Source organism: Dreissena polymorpha, chromosome 11 (genome assembly GCF_020536995.1).
Source record: "Dreissena polymorpha isolate Duluth1 chromosome 11, UMN_Dpol_1.0, whole genome shotgun sequence".
Lineage (NCBI taxonomy): Eukaryota > Metazoa > Mollusca > Bivalvia > Myida > Dreissenidae > Dreissena > Dreissena polymorpha.
In genome coordinates, this window is record NC_068365.1 from 72,845,760 (window position 1) to 72,870,559 (window position 24,800).

The 24,800-nt window shown below is 36.1% G+C and overlaps 1 protein-coding gene and 1 pseudogene across 7 annotated transcripts in view; both read left to right on the top strand.

Moving 5' to 3' along the window:
• Positions 1 to 19,447, top strand: part of LOC127849930 (protein flightless-1 homolog) — a 28,483-nt pseudogene extending 9,036 nt beyond the window's left edge.
• A 3,522-nt stretch (positions 19,448 to 22,969) lies between these two features.
• LOC127850895 (uncharacterized) overlaps positions 22,970 to 24,800 on the top strand; it is a 79,044-nt gene continuing 77,213 nt past the window's right edge. For 3 of the 7 annotated variants that reach the window (XM_052384286.1, XM_052384289.1, XM_052384288.1), the window contains exon 1: positions 22,975 to 23,119. The gene's annotated coding sequence lies outside the window, so the exon portion shown is untranslated. Of the gene's footprint in view, positions 23,120 to 24,800 lie in introns of all 7 variants that reach the window. The other 4 variants (XM_052384290.1, XM_052384291.1, XM_052384287.1 and 1 more) reach the window with 3 other exon arrangements.

Consider the following 24,800-nt stretch of genomic DNA (forward strand, 5'->3'; position numbering starts at 1 on the left):
TATATGAAATATATATAGTGGAGCTACCCTACTCACCCCGACGTCGGCGTTAGCGTGCAAATGTTAAAGTTTGCGTTCCACCCCAAACAACACTTTCCTGACATACCACAATGCACTCCATCCAAACCATCCCCCATGCCCCACCCCAGAATCCCCCCCTCAAAATTTTTTTTTTGTTGTTTTGTTTTTCCTTATTTTTTAAAGATCATCTATTAAGTGACCACACACCCCCCCTGTCTATGATGGCTTACGTTATACTGTCAAGTTCTCGAATAGTCGAGCGCGCTGTTCTCTGACAGCTCTTGTTTTTTAATTTAATCAACTTTGCTTAAAACTGTCAACTCAATTTTGGAAAATAATTTATCAACTTCTCCTCAAGTTACCTGCCCATTAAGAAAATATTGAATCAGCTTTTATAGCCTAGCCCATTGCAAAAATATAGAATAAACCTCGCTTAAAAATTTCCTTCCCAGTTCAAAATTACCTGCTTTAAAAAAAAAATCCAACTTTGCTCAAAGTCGACAGTCTGTTTTAAAATGTTTAAAACCAACTGTGCTAAAATATTCCAGTCCCATTGAAAAAAAAATTGAATCAATTTTGCTTAAAATAATCCAACCATATTGGACTCATTTAATCATCATTGCTACAATTAGCCATTTTAAATAGAACAAATATAAGCAACTTTGCTCAAAATTGCCAATCAATGTTCAAAATATTGTATCAATCTTACTAAAAATTACCAACCATTTTCAAAAATATTTAAATAAATTACAAATGTGGTTACTTTTACATTCATAACCATGTGGGAGTATGGCGTGCTATTGATGCTTATGTCATTTAAACATTCAATTACAAGTAAATTGAATAAAAGATTAAAATCAATAGCTACGCAATAAAAGCTCTTAACTTTGTTGTGTTTTTTTTATTTTGGCCGGAGTCATTGAATGAAATCATGTTGCATTTCTTCTTTGGTAGTTTGTAAACATCTCCATTTCACTGAATATTTCAGGCCCAAGAAATGAAATGAGAACCTGAACCGACCTCACCTGGACTACAGTAAGATCTTCGAGGAGAAACTTCAGCGATTAGTAAAGTCATTTTCCCTACTCTCCATATGATACATTTTTTTATGAATTTAAATAAAATATTAACTCATGACAAATATATCTATTTATCATATTCATTATTTATTGCAGGCATATTGCACTTGTATCGGTACTATTGTTAATTTATCTGTAATGCATGTTTATTATACATGATATATTTTCAGGTCTGTCCTGTTGGGAAATTGAAAACGTTCTACCTAACCAAGTAGAAGAAGTTGTGTATTAGGAATCTTTCACAAGATTTGGAATAATAAATGTCAAGCTTTGGTGTTTTAGCTATGGTAAAGTGAGATGATAATATACAGCATGTATTCATTTTGTTGCATACGTTCATATGCTTGTCTGAATATGATCTGAAAAAAATTGACATTCGTATGGATATGTAGAATTAGTCAACTACAGTTATTGTAATAGTTTATTGTAGGTATAGTTATTTTCATTTGTGTCATGTTTCAGTCTCGATTGGCAAGTTTTATGAGGCAGATTGCTACATCATCTTAAAGACGTACATTGATGAGTCCAACAGCTTGAACTGGCAGATCTTCTACTGGATTGGAGAGCAAACCACTGTAAATATTAGCTTAACACACCTCTGTTATAAAAAACAAGGACTTATTTAACATGAAAGTTTGTACATTTCAGTTTATTTTATTTAACATTTAAGCAGCGATATATTCTTTTAATACTTATGCCTGTGTCTGCTTACGATAATTAAATGTGCTAAAGGTTTCTCGAAAAACATAATTTTCCTTGTTAGAAATGCTAAGATAATTTGCAAGCTTTTCTTAGCCTTGTGTTCCAAATGCATACATGCTATAAAAAAAAATTCACAATCTTAAATAAATTGCATGTGCTTTTCACAGCTGGACAAGAAAGCGTGTGCGGCGATACATGCAGTGAACCTGCGTAACTTACTGGGGGCTGAGTGCAGATCAATACGAGAGGAGATGAACGATGAGTCAGATGAATTCCTTGACCTGTTTGAGAACCCAGTCTCGTACATTGGGGGAGGGCGCACTTCTAGCGGCTTCTTCACTGTTGAGGAACTGGTATGCATGATTACCTCATCTTTCAATAAAGCTACTAGTATCGGTTATGATACTAATTTTCTCTTATTTATTTTTAATTGTCATTCACATTGGTTTGCAATGTGATGGAATCAGTAGAAAATGCCCTAATTATTTTATTCTAAGTTACCTGACTAAATGATACAATTCCAGTAACTTATTTAATCTGATTGCGTTTGGAACCTTTTCATGCACAAAAAAGGATCTGGAACAGTTGTTTCTGAGCTTCCACGATCGTGTTATTTCTTTTTAAACCCCGTAGAAAAATCTTAATATACCGGTACCTTATTAGTATATTTCATTAATTTTGGCTGAGCATGTGTTTGCTACTTATATACATTGTATGATTTAATGTATGCTTCTAACTTGATATATTAAAGTGCAGTTTATATTCATCTTAAGATATCTTCTATGAAAACCAATCTAAAGTTTTATCCAATTGTTTTCCTCATAATAATTTCTTGTGTGAACGTGTACTTTTTCAGTCTTATGATACAAAAGTGTACAGAGCTATTGGTGTCCAGTCAGTACACATGGAAAGGGTATGTCGTCTGTATCCATGTATAACTATTGTTCCCACCAAAGTAAGCACTTGTCATGATGCACATCTTTTTGTACAGTGGTGAGTTTAAGTTCAATCTAAGTTCTTGGGTCTATTACCTTTAATTCTTATCTGTTTAAAGTACTATGTACCAATATCTAAAGTGGTTAGTTGTTCAGCAATTGGTTTTGTGCATAGCATAATAAAGCAAAATATTACTGTCAACTCCAAGTGAATATTACAAATTCATTTCATGTTTATATAGTCATATTAGAAAAAGATGGGCTTATCCGCATTTCTTGTAACTATGCTGATAAAACCTATTTGCTTTAAAGAGACAAATTATACACGTATTGAATAGCTGTTGTATTGTTGTGTGTCTGTTTTGTAGATGCCTGCCACAATGGGTCTTTTGGACCCTAGATTTGTGTACCTGGTGGACACTGGCCTGTGTATGTACATATGGGTTGGAAACAAATCCAATGGCGTCACAAAACCAAGTCTAGGTAAGAGGTTTCCTTTCTGAAATAGAAGTTTCTAAATGTGGTTGCGTGTTTACATCAAACATTTATTATATCCATGCAAACTAAGTATGAGAGGGTTTATATTAAAGTCTTTCTGTTGAATATTCAGCTAAAAATGTTAAAAGTTTGTGGAGCAAATTTCTTCTCTAGGGATAAAATCGAACTTGAATTGTGTCATTTTCATTAATTGTAGATGTGCAAGCTACTTTTTCATCCACATTGATCCACACATGTCTGATTAATATGCGCTTGAACATAGCAGACAATGGTGCAGGGGAATTAGTCAAAAGCTCCAGTTATCTCTGCATTATTATGTACATTTATCTTTCTCATGGAGGTTCTGATTTTACCACAGAGTTTTAGTACATGAGTTTGTCAGGAATTTTACATACAAAGCTGTGATTTGATTAGCATGATATAAGTATTTATACAAACATCATTTGGTTTCAACATTAATTTCAATGACTGGTTTGAGTAAATTCATATTGTAGGTGAATACAAAGATACTGAACACTATTTCAGACTGATAGCAGAGAAGATTAACAAGAATGATCGGAAGTCTAAGGCCGAGATAGAAGTCCTGGCCCAGGGGGCTGAGGTGCCAGCATTCTGGAGAGCACTCAATGTTATGAAGACTGAGGATAAGAAACCTTTCAAGGTAGGAACACTGTATACATGGCTAGTGGAAGAGCGGTCATGTTGAAAACAGGGATCTTGTGTGTCTTGTAATAGAGGTGCAAAATATGGGTGTATCATTTCCCTTTCTGTCTTCAGGAGTTGAAATGTTATGAAATTGTCATCATGTTGAACACTGTGAGCCCATAGACTTATATTGCATTCTTTCTAAGTATGCTTTCTATGTTCTATAGCGTAGTTCCTATTGTTGATTGGCAAATTTTGATGTAGGAATAGAGCATAATTATGATTTTTTTTCTGCATCTGTTTTGAAAATAAGTTAAAGTAATCTATTTTGGTTCAGTTCCGGCTGTCCAGTTTTTCTAGTTTTTCTACTTGTTCCTAGTTTTAATGCCCCCGGTATTTTCCCGAAAGGCTTTAACATATTGACCTGATATTTGGTGTGTTAGTCTACCTTCGGGACAGATGAAGTGTAAATTTTGTTCCAGTCCATTGATTTCTTGGAAAAGTTATGGACCTTGGATTTTGACATTTTCTCTTTAATTACCGTTTTCTAGAGATTTTTTGTGAAATGCTTTAAGATTTAGCTGATTGTTTGTATTTAAGTCCACCTACATGACTTACAGATAAAGTGTGAGTTTTGTTTATGGTCAATTGATTTTGGGGGAAGTTATGAGCCTTGGACTTTGCAATTTTCTGTTTTCTGGAGTTTTTTTACAAAATGGGTTTAGATATTTTGTTGATTTTTGGTATGTTAGTCAATCTACATGACTTAAAGATGAAGTGTGAGTTTCGTTCTAGTCTATTGGGTTTGATGAGCTTAATGGCATTGGGCTTATAAATAGTCTCTATAATAATCGTTTCTAGGAAGTTTTATACGAAAAACTTTTAAGATATTTAGGTGATTTCTTTTTAGGTAAATCAACAAGACGTACATGGAGTGTGAGTTTCGTTCTGGTCCATTAATTTTTTGGCAAAGTTTTGGGCCTTGGACATAGAAATTTTCCGTTTTCCGTAGTTTTTTTTTTACAAAACGCTATCAAATATTTTGCTATTTTTTGTTAAGTGAGTCTACCTACATGACTTACAAATGCAGTGCAAATTTCGTTCTGGGCCATTGATTTTTTGTGAAGTTACGGGCCTTGGACTAAGACATTTTCTATAAAATAGCTGCTGTGCGGCTTCAAAGCGCAGTAGGGGGCATTGTGTGTCACAAATACAGGTCTTATTTTATTTGCTCATAGTTTTTGTCTAGTATTTCTGTTTTGTTTGTTTTGTTTCAGCAATATTTTGAGATGTTTGATACACGACTGTTGTAGGACTGAAGTACTGTTTAAGATGGCAAAAAATCAAATATACACATATTTTTATTTATAATGAAGCCATGAAGCTTCTCATTTTTACAATTCACCATTGTGTTTTGTAGGAGTGGATCCCAGATGACTATGAGATTCCCGAGGCTCATCTCTACAAGGTCGGCCTAGGCATTGGGTACCTGGAACTGCCACAAGTTGTGGGCTTCATTTTCACCATTACCTATGCAATTATGTTGTACATTATGTGAAAACATTATTTGATCAATTTCAAATGAATTAAAAAGACTCACTATCTACAAAAAAGCTATGTGCAAACCTGTCTTTTGGTACATTAGACGCGGGGTTGGGAGCAAGCTTAATCATAATTTAGTAGGTGCATCAACATCAGGGGACAATCCAAGATTCAGAAGTTCTTGTTTATATTACTGTCATAATGTATTCTATGGGGCTCTCCTTCAATTTACCAAATACCTTTCCTTCTTAGAAGAGATACCCGAAGGAAAGCTAAAGCAAAAGCTTCTAGACACCAAGCAGGTCTACATTCTCGACTGCAAGACAGATGTTTTCGTGGGATAGGCAAGAAATCAACACGCCTGATCCGTGCTGCGGCTCTCACACTATCGTAAGAGTTGAATAGCATGTAAGAGAGGCCAGACTACTGCAGCGTGGCGCGGTGTCTGGAGGGGACAGAGCCCCAGATCTTCAAGACTCAGTTCATAGGCTGGGATGATGTCATACCCGTGGACTACACACGTACAGCGGAGTACATCATTAGGAGAGGGGCTGACATGAAGGTAACACTCATAGCATTTGTTATCATGTTGTGAACAAAATGCATCTTGTTTCTTCTTTTTTTTGGAGTTTGGATTTACACTGTTTTAGTCAAAGTTATTGCCAAAAAGTATAAATATTATTAAGTATTTGGCTAATTTACTATTAACAACAAATATTGATTGAACTTACTTTTCCATAAGGATCATTTAAATTGAACAGTGTACCTACAAACCTTGCAGTCTGTGCTGACCAACTTAACTGTTCAGTATTTACATATATCTATAACAAACTTGTATACATCATATTCTAATGCTATAAAGCTGTTGTACATGTATGTGATATGTGCAGGTGATAATGGAGCGAAACAAGTTGAAGACAGACCTGTCAGCCCTGTTCATGGCCAGGCAACCCTCCATGCCCACGGAGGAGGCTGTAAGTCGACCATTACATCAGTCTGTTTCACACATTTGTCATCTTCATTTTTCTAAAATTTGGAATAACTTAGCTTTCCAAGACTATCTTCTTACAGAATCTTAAGGGTTGTCAGACAAATGTCACTTTTGTCAGTAACCAAAAACAACAGAGAACAAGTTCATAGGGTTATTATACTAGTTTTAAATTGCAAGTGTTGAATCAACTCTATTTATTGAAACATTTTCATAGTTACAAGTGGAGCAGATGCCATTTTTGCAAAATATGATTATTGATGAATATAATTATAATTACACAATTGATTAGGAAAAAAGTGACAATTTGTTTATGAATATTATTAGTGATTAAGGATTAAAGACAATGATCCAGGTCCTTTAAACAACAGGCATGGAAGAGTTAAATCATTTTCAAATCTTGATTGAAATTTAATGTCATACCATTCATTTATTGGCTGCGTTTCTTTTAAATTATTTGTTTGTAAACATTTGTAAAAGACCACTCACCTTCTCATTCTGGTAGTGAAAACAACGAGTAAAAAAAGATCTTTTTTTGTCCTGACATATGTCTTTTCATCTCTGGTCTCTGAAAATATTTTTGGAAAAACCCTTTTCTAAACATAGCATTTGTTAATTTCTGTAAACAATCTGTAAATAAAAATGGCAAAAACATTATGTAGGGAACCTCCAATACTTATCACCCTTTGAAGTTGGTCAATCAGAATGCCTTAAATTGTGGGAAACCAATTATTACCAGAGGAATAAGGCGATTGATTTCATGAAATTGTATCGAATTAATTCAGAATAAAAAAATATTTTTTCAAACTTGCTGAAAGACCAGTATCTCATTAATGGTAAATGCAAAAAAATGGGCATTACATAACTGTTCACCTTATAAAGATGATGTGTTTGCTTAATGTCTTTCTCCAAAGGTCAAATATACACTGTCATTTTTAAAATACTCACAATATGACTGTCATAATTGACTATCAACAGGTTGTGTTGCCAATAGCCTTCTAGTTTTCTCAGTCTTTTATGTCTTTCATGGAACAGCTCATATATACATGTATTTGCAAGGCAACAGGCCAGTCAGTTCAACTTCAGGTTGACTAAGTTATAAAAATTGTGAACATTGAAAATGGAGTTTAATTAGTTAAGTATTGCGTGAAAGTTTTAAAGGAAGGAAGTAATTTTCTACGTTGAGTTCATGGATAAATAAATTCATCAGTAACTGAATTTTTAATATGGCTGTACTTTTTTTTATATTGCATGTTTCATGTGCACTTTGTAACAATTTCAGGAGAATCTGATTGAGGAATGGAATGAAGACCTGGATGGTATGGAGGCCTTTGTTCTTGATGACAAGAAGTGTGTAAGGCTTCCAGAGGATGAGATAGGTAACCATTAAGATGTAACACTGTAAATCAAGCTTTAGTATTACAGAGAATACAATTTAATGTAGGTGATTCTTATTTCCCAGTTTTTCTCCAACCTTCTATGTTTGTTTAAAGTGTTTTCTTGAAAATCAAATATGGCGGTACCGATTGAGCTAATTGCATAATTGCTTAATTGTAAGTGATAAGAAACCTTGTACCTTCAAGTTGCAAGTGCCAATATGACATGCTTTAAAAAAAACAGACAGACCATTACACAATTGTGACCATAGTTCAGTTCTCAACTGGAATATTAAATGCTAAAGAAACCTCAAACAACTACAGTTCATGACATTCTTAAGCAGAAAAAAGGTGTTTTTTTTTTAATTAGGTGTGCTAGCTAAAAGTCTGCACAGCCAACATGGTATGGCCACACTGGCTTGTGTTTTTTCTGGAGTTTTCAAAAGCAAGCACTAAAACTGTTATGTAATCCTCTTATTTCAGGTGTATTTCACAGCCTGGACTGCTATGTCTTCATGTCATTGCAGGTACATTTCACAGCCAGGACTGCTATGTGCTCATATCATTGCAGGAATATTCCACATCCAGGACTGCTATGTGTTTATGTCATTGCATGCATATTCCACAGTGAGGACTGCTATGAGTTCATATCATTGTAGGTATATTCCACAGTGAGGACTGCTATGTGTCCATATCATTACATGTATATTCCACAGCCAGGACTGCTATGTGTTCATATCATTGCAGGAATATTCCACAGCCTGGACTGCTATGTGTTCATGTCATTGCATGTATATTCCACAGTGAGGACTGCTATGTATTCATATCATTGCAGGTATATTCAACAGTGAGGACTGCTATGTGTCCATATCAGTGCATATATATTTTACAGCAAGGACTGCTATGTGTTCATGTCATTGCATGTATATTCCACAGTGAGGACTGCTATGTGTTCATCGACTGCTATGTGTCCATATCATTGCAGGTATATTTCACAGCCAGGACTGCTATGTGTTCATGTCATTGCATGTATATTCCACAGTGAGGACTGCTATGTGTCCATATCATTGCAGGTATATGCCACAGTGAGGAGTACTATGTGTTCATTTCATTGCAGGTATATTCCACAGTGAGGACTGCTATGTGTCCATATAATTGCAGGTATATTGCACAGCCAGGACGGCTATGTGTTTATGTCATTGCATGTATATGCACAGTGAGGACTGCTATGTTTCCATATCATTGCAGGTCTATTCCACAGCCAGGACTGCTATGTGTTCATGTCATTGCATTTATATTCCACAGACAGGACTGCTATGCGTTCATGTCATTGCATGTATATTCCACAGTGAGGACTGCTGTGTTCATGTGATTGCAGGTATATTCCACAGTGAGGACTGCTATGTGCTCATGTCTATGTGTTCATATCATTGCAGGTATATTCCACAGTGAGGACTGCTATATGTTCATGCCATTGCATGTATATTCCACAGTGAGGACTGCTATCTGTTCATGTAATTGCAGGTATATTCCACAGTGAGGACTGCTATGTGTTCATATTATTGCAGGTATATTCCACAGTGAGGACTGCTATGTGTTCATGTGTCGTTACTGGATACCAGAGGAGGTGCCAGAGGATGAAGATGAGGATGCAGAACTCCCAGAAGAGCAGATCAAGTGTGTGGTTTACTTCTGGCAGGGCAGAGATGCTGGCAACATGGGCTTCTACAGGTTTACATTCAGGTTAGTAATGTGGGCTTCTACAGATTTACCTTCAGGTAATTTACATGGGCTTCTACAGGTTTACCTCTAGGTAAGTAACATGGGTTCGACAGGTTTACATTCAGGTAAGCAGCATGGGCTTCGACAGGTTTACATCCAGGTTAATAACATGGGCTTCTGCGAGTTTACCTTAAGTTAAGTATCATGGGCTTCTACAGGTTTACATACAGGTAAGTAACATGGGCTTCTACAGGTTTGCCGAAAGGTAAATAACATGGGCATCTAAAGGTTTACCTTCAGGTAAGCAACTTGTGCTTCTGCAGAGTTACATTCAGGTAAGCAACATTGGCTTTAACAGGTTTACCTTCAGGTGAGTAAAATGGGCTTCCGCAAGTTTACCGTCAGGTACGTAGCATGGGCTTCTACATATTTACCTTCAGGCAAGAAACATGGGGTTCCACAGGTTTACCATCAGGTAAGTAGCATGGGCTTCAGACAGGTGTTATCGGGTCTTTTTCATGACAGTGGCATATTAAAACTTCAACAATGTTATACTTTTGGAACTAATCCTGGAATAACATTAAGTCCTGTTATAGCATTTGCTAAGATATCTGTTGAATGTTGAATGTACATACGATTGCAGTGTATCCAGTTGACATTCATTTATTGCATTTGCATAGAACTTCTAAGCTATCAATGTCTCCAACAGGGGAAGTATCCACTGTGACTATATTCGTGTATTTTGACATACTTAATACATACATGATGACATGAGGGACATTTTACACCAGATATCAAAAGCTCACAAAGTCTTCATCTGTTGCCCAGCTTGCAGAAGAAGTTTGAGGCCCTGTTTGGTGACAACCCGGAGGTGGTGCGCACCAATCTACCGCAGGAGAACCTCAAGTTCATGTCACACTTCACGCGCAAGTTCGTCATCCGCCGGGGCAATAGAACGCAACCCGGCAAGGGTGATGCCAAGGCCCAGGTGGAGTTCTTTGAACTACGGGCGAATGGAGGCATCATATCCACCAGGTGTATACAGGTAGGAATGTCACATTAGTATTTTCATGTTTTTTGTGTGGTAAGAAGCCATGTTCAGCATCACATTAATAATAAAGTATTGTTGGTTGATTTGTATAAGGCTTATTTTTATAATGCTTGGATTTTGGTTCTATGCATTGCTTTTTAAATCATAAGGTAAGCTTACTTGAGAACATAGTGTTCTATTTTGGCCAGTCTTTGACAGTGTCTGGCGTTGTATATCCTCCGGTTCAGTCATCACTTTAAAGCCTGTTACCTCTCTAGAGACCACATTTTTCATCCCATCTTGATGAAACATGGTCAGAATATATATCTTGCCATTGTCTAGGCTGACTTTGAATCTGGGTTTTGTTTCTTTAAAAACTAGGTCACAAGGTCAAATCTAAAAATAAGCTTCTTTCCACAATAGAAGCCATATTTATTACACAATCTTTATGAAATCTCGTCGAAATTTTTATCTTAATAATATCAAGGCCTTGTTTGTATCTAGGTCACTTATGTAGGTAAAAAAAAACTAAGTCATCATTTCAAGTTTTTCACAGGCATCATATTTTCATATTGGGTGTACCGTTAACTCATGTGAGCTCTTCAGGGCCATGATGGCCCTCTTGTTCTTCATAAGGTCAGAAGCTTTTCTTACAAGGTAACTTTAAATAATATCTCTGATGTAAATAGCTAACTTTTGTCCTGTCATTACATTAATGCTTGAGAAAGAATGGTTCTAAGTAATTCTTCTTACTTGCCCCGTATGCTGATATACAGGGTATTAAATATATATTAGCAAAGAGTCATGCTGTCACCCAATATTAATTAATTGAAAATCTTTCACACAGTTCAGGTTCAGTAAAAACCTGTTTTTGTCACAAACGGTTTAATTTATTGTTTGTTTGTTTTTTACAATCTTTTTTCATTTGAACACTTCTTTGTATTGTTGATAAGGCCACATGCAGCTTTGTTGAACTCGTGTTTCTGGTAAGGTCTTAAATATTCCATACACACTGGATAAGTGAAATATATGTAAATTTTAAATTTTTGTAGTATTGCACAGTCACTAGAAAAAGATATGTAATGTTCTGGTTTGTAAACTCAAATGTATGCATGCATACCATACATTTCATGGAATCAACATGTTAAGGTGATGACCTTTTTTGGACAATACGTTTGCAAACAATTAATAGTAAGCGAGTAATGCCTCAGTCACACATAATCCGGTCACCGGCCGATGTGTACGATCTCCAGGCATCGGGAAGACTGGACACGTCGGAGCCGTCCGCCGTCCGATGAGTGACAAAGTATAAAACCTCAGTCACAAATAGACACCGATCACCGTCCGATCAGCGACCGAAGTTTTTTTTCGCTAATCGGGCTGGCGCCGGCCGATGATCACACGCACATCGGGTCATTTTGTAGCATCGGGCGGCGTCCGGATTAATTTTTTATATCACAGTTTGTTTTACCCGACATCGGGCCCGGGAAGGAATCGAGTTGAGATCGAAAAAAGATCGGACGATCAACGAACTGTTTTCGCCCGGCGTGCGCCCGACATCGGATTCATTGTACGTGTATCATAACGAGCAACGTCCGGCGTCCGTCGGGCATCGTGCGGAGGCCCTCCGGCAATCAGACGGTCGCCGGCCGATGTATATGCCTCTGGGAAATACCTTTACTTTTGCCGATACACGTTCCATGAATCCGATGTCGGGCGATACCCGTGCGTTGATCGTCCGATCTTGATTCGATCTCAACTCGATTCCTTCCCGGGCCCGACGTCGGGTACATTTTTAAGTGAGACTTAAAATTAATCCGGACGCCTGATGCTACAAATTTGCCCGGTTTCCGTGCGATCATCGGCCGGTCGCTAGCCCGATGAGCGGAAAAATACGTCCGCCGCTGATCGGACGGTGATCGGTGTCTATTTGCGACTGAGGTATAACATATGATTAGCTGTTAAAAAAACATAACAAAAGAATATAATAATTATGCACACATGGGTAAATTGCAGCTAAATCTTGATGGTTCCATTTGACACGGAGGACCTCAATGGAGTGGCCTATGTCTGGTGTGGCAGCAAAGCCAACCATGAAGACGCCAGTCTGGCTGAGCAGATTGCCTTCGCCATGTACAAGGTATGCCATCACTTGCAACAGGCACTGAGTGGTAGTTATTATTTAAGCGGGGCTTTGGTTTCACCAGACTTAATACATGTGTGGTCCACAATTAGACTGTGCAGTCAGCATAGACAAATCACGGATGACACTCTCCACTTAAACAGTATTTTTTGTTTAAATTAAGGGTCTTTTAAACGAAAATCAAGTCCAGGCTGAAAGTGTCTACCAAGATAAGCCTGATATGCATGCATTCAGCCCAGTTTTCGCTGTAGGCAGCTAATTTAAAAAGAATTTCGTGTTCATAAATTGTTTGTTTTCATAAATTGTTTTACTCAGTCTCATGATAAGAATGATGAATAAAATATGTATAACTAGAGAAGTACTTTATTAACAAGTGATCTTACAGAAATGTGTCCTTTTTATTAGCTCGGCGTTTTTTCGGAAAAAAACCGATGTATTGTCATAGCCAGCTCGGCGTCCGACGTCCGCGTCGTGCTTAAACCTTAATATTGGCTCTAAAATCAAAGTTTTTTCACCTACAACTTTGAAACTTCATACGTAGATGCACCTTGATGAGTTCTACACGCCACACCCATTCTGGGGTCACTAGGTCAAGGTCACTGTGACCACTTAAAAAAATATTCTGACAAGCTTTCATTTATTCAAAACTGCACCCGTAGCTGAGCGTGGCACCCGTTATGCGGTGCTCTTGTTGTTAAGTATTCCTCATACAGATGATTTTAATAAACTAAAAATTCTTTTTTTTTTACAAAGTTTTCAGCTAGCTACAAAAGTCATTTAAAAACTGAACCAAGCTTTGGTAGTAAAAAGGGTCTTTATTTAAAACCATTGCTGTTTTTAATGACGCTTAGTGGCAAAACTGATTATGACTGGTTTCATCATGACTGGTGCAGTTTCATGGCGTTTGTTGAATTTTAAAAGTACATGTTTATGACAGTGAAATTATGTGCTATTCAATCATGAATCAGGAATAATGAACACAATACACACATATTGGATAGTCAGCAAGCATGTTGCACCAATCATGAAGTATAAACGAAAAGACATAAACCATGTTGAAATTGTCACGAAGAATATTAGAATAAACATCATAATGTTAGTATTCACTATGAATGGTGTAATTATACCCTCACAATCGAAGTTTAGGGGGTATATAGGAGTGAGCTTGTCTGTCGGTCTGTCGGTCGGTCCGTATTAAGTGTCCGCTCTCTAATTCAAGTAGTTTTTATCCGTTCTTCACCAAACTTGGTCAGAAGTTGTATCTACATGATGTCTAGGCCAAGTTCGAACATGGGCCTTGTCGGGTCAAAAACTAGGTCACGGGGTCACTCAGTGCGTTTTTAACATTCAGCATGTTGTCCGCTCTCTAATTCAAATAGTTTTCATCCAATCTTCACCAAACTTGGTCAGAAGTTGTATCTAGATGATTTTTAGGCCAAGTGCGAACACGGGCCTTGCCGGGTCAAAAACTTGGTTACGGGGTCACTTAGTGCGTTTTAAACATTCAGCATATTGTCCGCTCTATAATTCAAGTTGTCTTCATCCGATCTTCACTAAATTTGGTCAGAAGTTTTATCTAGATGATCTTAAGGCCAAGTTCGAACATGGGCCTTGCCGGGTCAAAAACTAGGTCACCGGGTTACTTAGTACGTTTTACACATTGAGCATGGTGTCCGCTCTCTATTTCAAGTAGTTTAAATCCGATCTTCACCACACTTGGTCAGAAGTTGTAACTAGATGATGTGTAGGTCAAGTTCGAACATGGGCCATGCCGGGTCAAAAACAAGGTCATCGGGTCACTTAGTGCTTTTTAAACATCACAATGTTGTCCGCTCTCTAATTCAAGTAGTTTTCATCCAATCTTCACCAAACTGGGTCAGAAGCTGTATCTAGATGATGTCTAGGTCAAGTCTGAATATGGTACATGCCGGGTCAAAAACTAGGTCATGGGGTATCTAAGTGCGTTTTAAACCTCACCATGTTGTCCGCTCTCTAATTCAAGTAGTTTTCATCCAATCCTCACCAAACTTGGTCACACGTGTTATCTAAATGATCTCTAGGACAAGGTTGAACATGGGCCATTCCGGGCCTAAAACTAGGTCACGGGGTCACTTAGTGCGTTTTTTTAACATTCAGCATGGTGCCCGCTCTCGAATATTCAAGTAGTTTACATCCGATCTTCACCAAAATTGGTCAGAAGTTTTATGGAGATGATCTTAAGGCCAAGTTAGAACATGGGCCTTTCTGGATCAAAAACTAGGTCAAGGGGTCACTTAGTGCGTTTTAAAAATTGAGCATGGTTTCCGCTGTTTTTTGTGAAGACGACATGCAAAATATTATGTGTCAATACGGCATGTGGGGGTATTCGTCACGTCTGTGACAAAGCTCTAGTTATCTAAGTCATGTGTGTCCCAAAACTAGATCACCGTGTTGTTGTTGTTTTTAAAAACCGTGTTACCTTTTTAGTTACCACATGTTTGACTCAATCTTAATTGAACCAGGCCATAATGTTCATCTTGACTATATCTAGGCTGAAATTCAATCTGTTTCAAGTGCATCAAAAATCTAGGTCTCAAGATAGATATTTACACTCTAGGGGAAACATTTATGACTCAAGCTTGATGAAACTTTGTCAGAAGGTTTATTTTGACAATGTGGACAATTGGTGTCTGGGCACTTAGGTGAGTGATGAAGGGCCATCTATGACTTCTTGTTTGTTATGTATTGTTTGTACTGGAAAAAGAGGGAGTTTTTTTATTCAGAATATCATTAAAAGGTACAAAAATAGATCTGTTAGGTTCTTTAAAAATATTTTATATCAATGTGTATTCTCTAAATCCTTTGTGATTATAATTATACTACATTGTGTCATATATTTTTGAAGTAATTATGGACTGTCACAATACCAGTATGTGTTACAAAATATTGGCTTCCACATAACTATGTATAAACATGTTAATCCGGTCTTTCGTATATCATGTGTGTGTGTGTGTGTGTGTGTGTGTGTGTGTGTGTGTGTGTGTGTGTGTGTGTGTGTGTGTGTGTGTGTGTGTGTGTGTGTGTGTGTGTGTGTGTGTGTGTGTGTGTGTGTGTGTGTGTGTGTGTGTGTGTGTGTGTGTGTGTGTGCGTGTGTGTGTGTGTGTGTGTGTGTTGATATGTGTGACTGAATTTATAAAGGTAAGCAGGTATATGTGTAGTATTCTACATGACTTTTTTGAGTGAGAGTTCTTCCATCATGTTATGACATGTTGTCTGTTTAATAGATACTATATAAGCTCTCATTTTTCTACAGAACCATACTGTTTAAATTAAATATATATATATATATATATATATATATATATATATATATATATATTGCTGGTTATTGTTAATTCATTGATTGTTTGCATCCATAGATTTGTTTTAAGTCCTCATATTTGTTTATGCCTTCTGGCAATGTCATCAAAAAATTGCATTTGTACCGCTTGTTATTTTGAATCTCCTATACGAATAATAAATTGTAACACAGTGTTATGTTTAAAATTGTAAACAATTTAGAGAATATGGCATTTTATGAAAGATTAAAATTACTCAATGTAGTTTAAATGCACTTTAACTCAATCAATGTTGACAATTAACTCATACTTTTTTGTTACCTGATCTGCATACAATTTAGTCACTCACCATCCAACAGTTCTCTTAAAATATTGCATTGAAACAGTTTGAAACTTTTTTGTGTATTATTATATGCTGTAGCGTGATTAGTTCAATGACAGAAACATATAAATGAGCCTCCAACAGACATGTTTCATTTTCAACAGACCATAATGAGGCATACTTTTGTATATATAAACAAACGAGTAATTATTGCCCTATGACAATAGACATCTTTATACTGATTGATTCTTGTGAGGCAGATTATTTACTGATGTAAACTCTTGTTTTAAAAGATATAAAACCAGTTGACTGATGTCAATAAACTCTTTTTTTTAATTTGTGCGTGACTAATCGTGCATTATAACAAGCACATAACTTGAAATATTGATTTAAAAAATGAAATGTAGTGAAACATATACAGCGTCAGAGCTTCATCTATGATTTTCATAGCAGTAAAAGCAGTTTAGAAAATGTACGTTAAATCTTTATATATGCTTGTATAAAAGTGAACGCATATTTGCTCACTCACCGAAATAATATAATTGGTACATTTATTGGGGTAAGTCCTAAATGTTCTGTTAAAGATTGATGGACATAAAGAAGTTTGTCTGGATAAGGCTTTATTTCATTACTTCAAACAAAAAGGACATTTACTGATTCTTCTCTGATCTGTTCAAGAAGTGCATTGCTGCTAAACTCGTGGCCATGCATATACGGAGGGAACAAGGGCACAAATCAAGTCGTAAATTTAGAAATGTACGGTCAAATCTTTGACAATAAATGAAGTCTTATTGTTTTCATTGTTCACATTTTCATATTTCTCATCATGGGATTGGACAAAAACTACCTTGTTGGTGTCCAAATTAGGTTTTATGTGCTCATGGTGAGCTTTTGTGATTGCCTTTTGTCCGTCGTGCGGCATCAACATTTGTCTTGTTAAACCTCTAGAGGCTACATTTATTGTTCGATCTTCATGAAATTTGGTCAGAAGATTTGTGCCAATGATATCTTGGACTAGTTTAAAAATGGTTCAGGTTGGTTGAAAAACATGGCCGTCAGAGGGCGGCGCCTTTTTCCGTATATTGCTATAGTTAAACCTTGTTAATACTCTATATTGAGGCAAGATTTATTGTCAGAACATCATGAAAACTTGGTCAGAAGATTTGTCCCAATGATATCTTGTACTAGTTCGAAAATGGTTCCAAACATAGCCACCAGGGGGGCGGGGTATTTTCCCTTTTATGGCAATAGTAAAATCTTGCTAACACTCTATAAGTCACATGTATAGTCCAACCTTCGAAAATTATTCTGTTCTGTTGAAAAACATGGCCGATAGGGGGTGGAGAATTTTATATGTCTATAGTACAACCTTCTTAATATTTTAGAAGCCAAATTTATTGTCCGAGCATCATGAAACTTGGTCAGAAGATTTGTCCCAATGATATCTTGGACTTGTTCGAAAATGGTTCTGGTTGCTTGAAAAAAAAGACCCTAAGGGGGCGGGGCATTTTTCTTATATGGCTATAGTAAAACCTTGTTAACAATCTAGAGGCCACATTTATTGTCCGATCTTCATGAAACTGGTAAGAAGATTTGTATCTTCGACAAGTTCGAAAATGTTTCCGCCATGGGGCGGAGAATTTTTCTTATATGGCTATAGTCAAACCATGTGAACACTCAAAAGTCGCCTTTATTGTCCAATCTTCATGAAACTTGGTCAGAACAGTGGTTTTAATGATATCTTGGATGAGTTCGAATATTGTTTCGGCCTGTTGAAAAACATTGCCGCCAGGGTCGGGGAATTTATCCTAATATGGCTATAGTTAAACCTTGTTTGCACACTAAAAGTTAATAGTTAACTATTCATGAAATTTGTCAGAACATTTGTTCTAATTATTTCTTGGGCTCCACAGAACAGGTCAGTTCCTTTGTATCTCAGATGAGCGACTTTGAGCCTTTCAAGGCCACTTGTTTACTATTTGTATTTACCATACAACAGTTATACACCAGCGCTATATAATTTTTTAATAGCAGATGGAAATTGAGACGGTGTTAAAGAACATTTTCAATTGTGCGAATTTTCTCACGTAAAAGGCGGTTCAACTGACGTGCATAGTCTATTATGGCCTACATTGTATTATCAATATTGTTTATTATTAGTCAATATTGAATTAAAAATGTAGTTTCTGTCACAAACGTACCCCCAAGTTGATACATTATGGATTGCGGATATATTATGAAGCTAGCCTACATAAATGTCATCTAACCGACAAAATAACGAACATCTAATATGAACGTACTTGACAAATTATCAGTTTCTTTCAGAAATAATATAACTAATATTTTCCGCAAATTACCAATCCAGCGACCTATGGTCAATTTTGTGTTTTACAAGAAAAATGAGCAAAATTAATTAATTCATGTTTTAATACTGCTTATTGTCCCCTACCGGTGAAACCCGAGGGGACTTATGGTTTGCGCTTTATGTGTCCGTCAGTCAGTCTGTCACACTTTTCTTGATCCTGCGATAACTTTAAAAGTTCTTCATATTTTTTCATGAAACTTGAAACATTGATAGATGGCAATATGGAGATTATGCATGTCATTTCATTTTGTTCTTACGTCAAACATTCTAGTTGCTATGGCAACAAATATAAAAAATCTGACAATAGTGGAGTTTCACCGGTAGGGGACCATATTGCTTGACAATAGCCTTGTTTTCCATGATATCCATGATTTTGTATTCATACACCCAAGTATTGAATCTTAATGCACAACGAATACCTTTTGATGTTTATTCAAATGTTATGTAACTTTGAAAATAACCCACGACTAATAGGTGGCTTATTTACTGAAATATGGTCAATAATTTGGTATGTGATGGGTAGAACCATATTTAATACCCAAGTAACCAGCGTCTTTAAGGTCACTTTGGGCTTTGAAGTTACATTGCCGACAAAGTAACCAGCACATGATATTGAGCTAAGTTGCAAAATATTCTGTAAAAAATGTGTCTGTCAGAAAACTCAACAGATGATGTTTAAAAAAATGATTCTTGGGAGTGAAAGCACCTGTTAACGGCCTTAATGCAAATTGTCAATTCCAGTTTGGCAAAGAAGGGTCATAACTAAACGAAACATCGTTCAATGTAGCTTATTATCAATGCTATACGTTATTCTATGGTTAGGCACAAATATGTGCAAGTTTGGTCAGGATTGGATGGAAAATAAGGTTTCTATCTTAACCACACAACACATGTTGACCAATATATATATGTATAGGTCAATATAAAAAACGGTGTCTGTATACAACCCCGCGTTCTAGGCACCTTTAATTACTATGAGGGGGTGTAGGGGAGGTAATGCTATCAAATGTCACAATAAGCTCTTAAATCGAAAACCACAATCACGTCTGAAATTGAAATTGCATATACCTCGCAATTAATGTCGCTATATATTTCCTTGTATAAGACGTTAAATAAATGACGTATTTATATATAATAATATCTTAGGTACCCCTATATACCTTAATTCGTGTTTATATCGGTTGAAAAAGGGTATGGAGATACGTGTGTTTAAAGTGGGAACCCCATGACCTATTTCTAAATCAGAGACCCCGTAACTGGCCATAAGTGTGAATATATATATAGTTTAGTTTAGTTTATTTGATAATACAGAAGGCAATATGTCCATGAGTATACATGAAATGTCACATACAATATTCAAAAAAACAATGTCACAGGGTCATTCGAATCATAGACATCAACATATATCAGTACATTGTAAAGCAAAGTATTTGATACTTTATAAGACAATATACATCGAGAGTCTGTGCATAAATATATACAAAAGTCCTACCCTAATCATAATATGTTTTATAAGTATTTCTTATTTCCCATGCTTAAAAAATAAACATAGCTATTTTTTTAAATATTGCTATTTTGAGAGGTCAATAAATCTATAAACTTTTACATATTTGGTCTTAAATAATAACATGGTTTTAAATAAGCTTTTCTTTTATCAGTTTATAATGTACAATCTATACCAAAGTGGTATTCATCTTCTAAGACATTGCATAAAGTACATTTTCTTTCTTCATAAGGAATAGCTAATGATTTTGCCATCTACCCTTTTCAACTTTAAGCTTATGTGCAGAGACTTCTAATCTAGAGAGAGCCATTCTGTACTTTGGAATATTTACATCACTTAAATAGGATTTAAATTTAAAATCGGATATCAATATGTATGTTTTTGTTGTAGTTGATTCACTCAATTCGGTTTTCCAATTTTGTATAAACATATCTGTAACTCTTACTTTGAAAAATTTCAAAAATATTTCTACATCCCCTACCCCTTGGTTCAGCCAAACATCGTTAAAACCACAATTACCTAATAGACTTTTTACCATGTAGGCCCAAGATCTGTTATTGGGGTATGTTTCTAATTCTCGGAACATAATAACATAAACAAGTTTTACATATTTAATATCATGTGTGTTTTATATCTTTAACCAATATCTTATAACATTAATGCTATGTCTGACGGATAAAGACGTTCTTCCTAGTTCTACATATATAAAGTTATTCTGTGTTTGCCTTCGGACTCCTAATAATAATTTGCAATAATTTAAATGTATTCGTTCTATCTTTATATTGCTCTGTAAACCCCATATTTCGGACCCATAACTAAATACCGGATAATAAATTTATCAAACATTTCTAATCTGTGTTGTATTGTAATGTTATACAATTTCGACATATACTGTCTTAATTTAAAAATAGCTTTCAAAGATTGTCCATACAGACTATCAAACGTTTTAGAAAAAGAGCCCCCTGGGGAAAAGACAAAACCCAAATATGTAAAGTTATCAACAATTTCTAATACGTTGTTATTATATAGGAATGTCATATTTTGTCTAAGTCTTCCTCCTTTTTTAAAAACCATGACTTTAGTTTTTTGTGCATTAACCGTTAACTTCCATCGATCACAGTATGGTTTTAACAAATCTAATCCTTTCTGTAAACCAGTTTCACTTTCTGAAAACAAAACAATATCGTCGGCATATAACATAATGAATACTTTTAAGGTGTCTAAATTTATTCCGTCATAATTATTTGTTAGCAAATACTCCTCAGTGTCATTCAAATACATCGCAAATAAAAATAGAGACAATGATTCACCCTGGCGTACCCCTAACAGGCATGTATTTACTATCGCTTACCGCATTGTCATATTTTACCTTTGACTTAACAATACTATACATGAACGGATAATGTTTACTATTTTCCCTCTAATACCTAGCTTTATCAGTTTATACCACAAAATATATCTTACTATGTAATCAAATGCTTTTGTAAAATCTATAAATGCTACAAATAATTTCTTTTTCTTATTTAATGAATGCTTTATTACACATGTATATACGTTTCATGAAAATCCGTCAAAAGGTTTATATAGGGCGGATACAAAATTTCCGGAGAGACAAATTCGTATAACCTTTTTCCCGATTCACGGCTGAGGATCAATACATAAAACATGCAAGAAGTGTGCGTGATAGAATAATGTTCATATGTAATGTTCAAGTTTGAGTGCTAAAAGTTATTTTGTAAAACTGTAATTTCCATGTATTTTGAAGATAAAAGTTAATCTTAACTTGCGTTGTCATTTATTTATCAATAAGTTCTCTGTTTCATTTTCTTTACTAACGAACATGAAAGAGAAGATAGCCCATTTTCGTTTTAATGTCCTTTCAACACTTTTTCCGTTGCAGAGGTGTATTAAAAGAGCATGCACACCGGAAAGCGTGTCCACAGCCCACAGCGCTCTGAGAGCGAAGTATGTAAAAAAAAAAAACTTATTAAGCTGGTATCCTATGCCGCTCGCACAAGGTCCTCACAACGTCCTTACTGCGTCGTCGACGCGATCTTACGGCGTCCCTGCAGGTTTCAATGTGTTCTCACGGCGCACAGGTAATTGCAAAAGCGCGCACGCACACGACGCTCTCACAGCGCACAGTAAAATGTTTGATCAGTGCGAATTAAAATTGATAAATAATTACGTTATCGATTAATATTTTGACGCACCCACATCATTAGATGAAAGCGAGGTCAGATAAGAAATACAATTTAACCTAGTTCACCCCATTACAATCAAGTTATGGCGTGAGCCGAAACCTGACACGCACCTGTCGCAGACTTCTTTGTCTCATGTACTCACGGACTAAGAGTCTATCATCAAAAGAAGCCAACGAAGTGACTGATTAAACTGTGTTTTTACGAGAACGAGATGATAAACAGCACGATGCAAAACTCCTTCAGCGTTCACGCAGCGTCCTCGCGATGCTCTAGAGGATCCAAGAGCGTTGCTACACATTCACACCTCGCTATATCAAGCTCGCCGTGCAAACGCCGAGCAGAGGCGAAGTCTTTAAACATGCTTAAAAATGATCGCCGTGACGTGGCCTATTAAGAGATGATACGGCGCCCACCAGGCTTTACCGCAGCATTGTTTGGCGACTGCACAGTGCAAATATCGACGTTCTGCATCTTTTTTGGACGCCGTGGAAGCGCCGCCACCAAAGCCGCCTCGATGTAACGGGGGTTTAAATGTTATAGCAGAGAACGATAACTCTGTTTGGCGATTTGATGTGGAAATCCATAAGGTAAATCGAAAAGGGTCGATATATTATCTTTGTGTTTAAACTAGCTCATATTGAAGTAGGTTGCTTAATTCACAAACGTGCTCTGGGCAGGGAAGAGAGATAACAAATTGTTAAGGATAGATTGTGTAACAAACTAAAGGTATAGTATATAGCATTTTTATTACTCGTAAAATCGACTTCATTTTTGGTTTAAATTCTAAAGTAAGTGTATTTGAGTTTCTGTTTAAAGTCGCCAGTAGACAAACTGTTGAGAAAATATAGTTGTATTCAACGTTATTTCAATTAAATCAGTGTAATAAACAGAACTCTATCGATTGATTTAGATTACATCTTAAGATTATTATATCAGCTATTATTAATCTGTATGAATAAATAATTTTTTAAGTGCGTTAGTTTATTGTGGCATTAATTAATGATTATAACGGAATATTTTACATATGTGTGCATTATAAAAAACAGGCAGAAAATACATAAAGTCTACAGTCTAATTTCTACAGGCTCTTCGATTATAGTTGCTTTAAACCGTGTCAATATTATTTAACTGTCATGAAATTCTCCAAACGTTAGGCGTTTAAAGGTATGTAAAACATTCGATATGGTTAAACCACTTATCTGTTCATCACATACGCTTTATATAGACTACATGTATTAAACGAGACAAAAATCAAGTTGATATTGGCATGTCATGAGACATTCTCGTGTTGCCGCTATCTTATCATTAAATAATAACATGTCGATATATCTGGGTCATGCAACACATCAATAAAGTTTCAATTGAACATGTACACGAAAGGCAGATTTAAAAATGTTTCTCGTTATTAACAGCTCTAAGTAAGAGGTCATAATGGTAGACACTGACTTTATTTTGCGATGCCTTTGATATGTACTATAAATTGAAAAGCAAATTATACTGTAAATTTATCCGATGTCGAAAGCATTAACTGTTAGCCGTTGGTTCACGTCGAAACACTTCGCATTTGAAAATATTTTCCCCGACGGTGACTACCCCCGGCAGAAACACGATTCATGCGCTTCTTTGTGATTTTATACATGTTAAACAGCCAGGAAACAATATATAAAAATAATGGTCGGATGGTTATTTATGTTGACATGTATATGCGCTGCGCTCTGGGACAACCGGGCTTAATGCATGTGCGTTGAGTGTTGTCCTTGATTAGCACGTACAGTCCGCAGGGACTGACCAATCAAAAGCCCTTAGTCTCATATATATATTTGGGAAAGGGGGATATAGCCTATACAAATGCTTGAACTGGAAAAGTTTATCTCGTTTTTACTCGTGTCAATTGGTATTTTATCGTGAATTTTCATTGACAGTTGGTAGAATTGTGTAATTGATTAATATTCTATTATAACTTATCTCTGGGTAAAGAAACAATTACAACTGTTCACTGTTATTTGAACGTGTGTCAAACGACAACGTAAGTATTCGCATACTGACAAAAGTTTTTACGCCACAGTTATTACAATTCATAAACCAGTAAGTTTAAGACATTTGTGTTTTTACCATATGTAAATAGCTGAAAAGCCTGTGTTTACTTAGTTTCGAAAAACTACTAGATAAGATAAATAAAAGAAATACCGGTTGATACATTTTAAGCTTCGCGTTGACAAAGCGTTGCTAAGCATCGAACAAGGGAACGATGGTAAAGACGCGGCCATAATTGATAGTTGAATTTTTACAAGTACATAGGTGAGCACGAAACATCAGTGAAATACCGTGAAACCTCTCGAATCAAACAAGCGTATTGCAATTATCAGTTTATTTTACCGACCCGTCCATGGGAAAAGCACAACAGCGT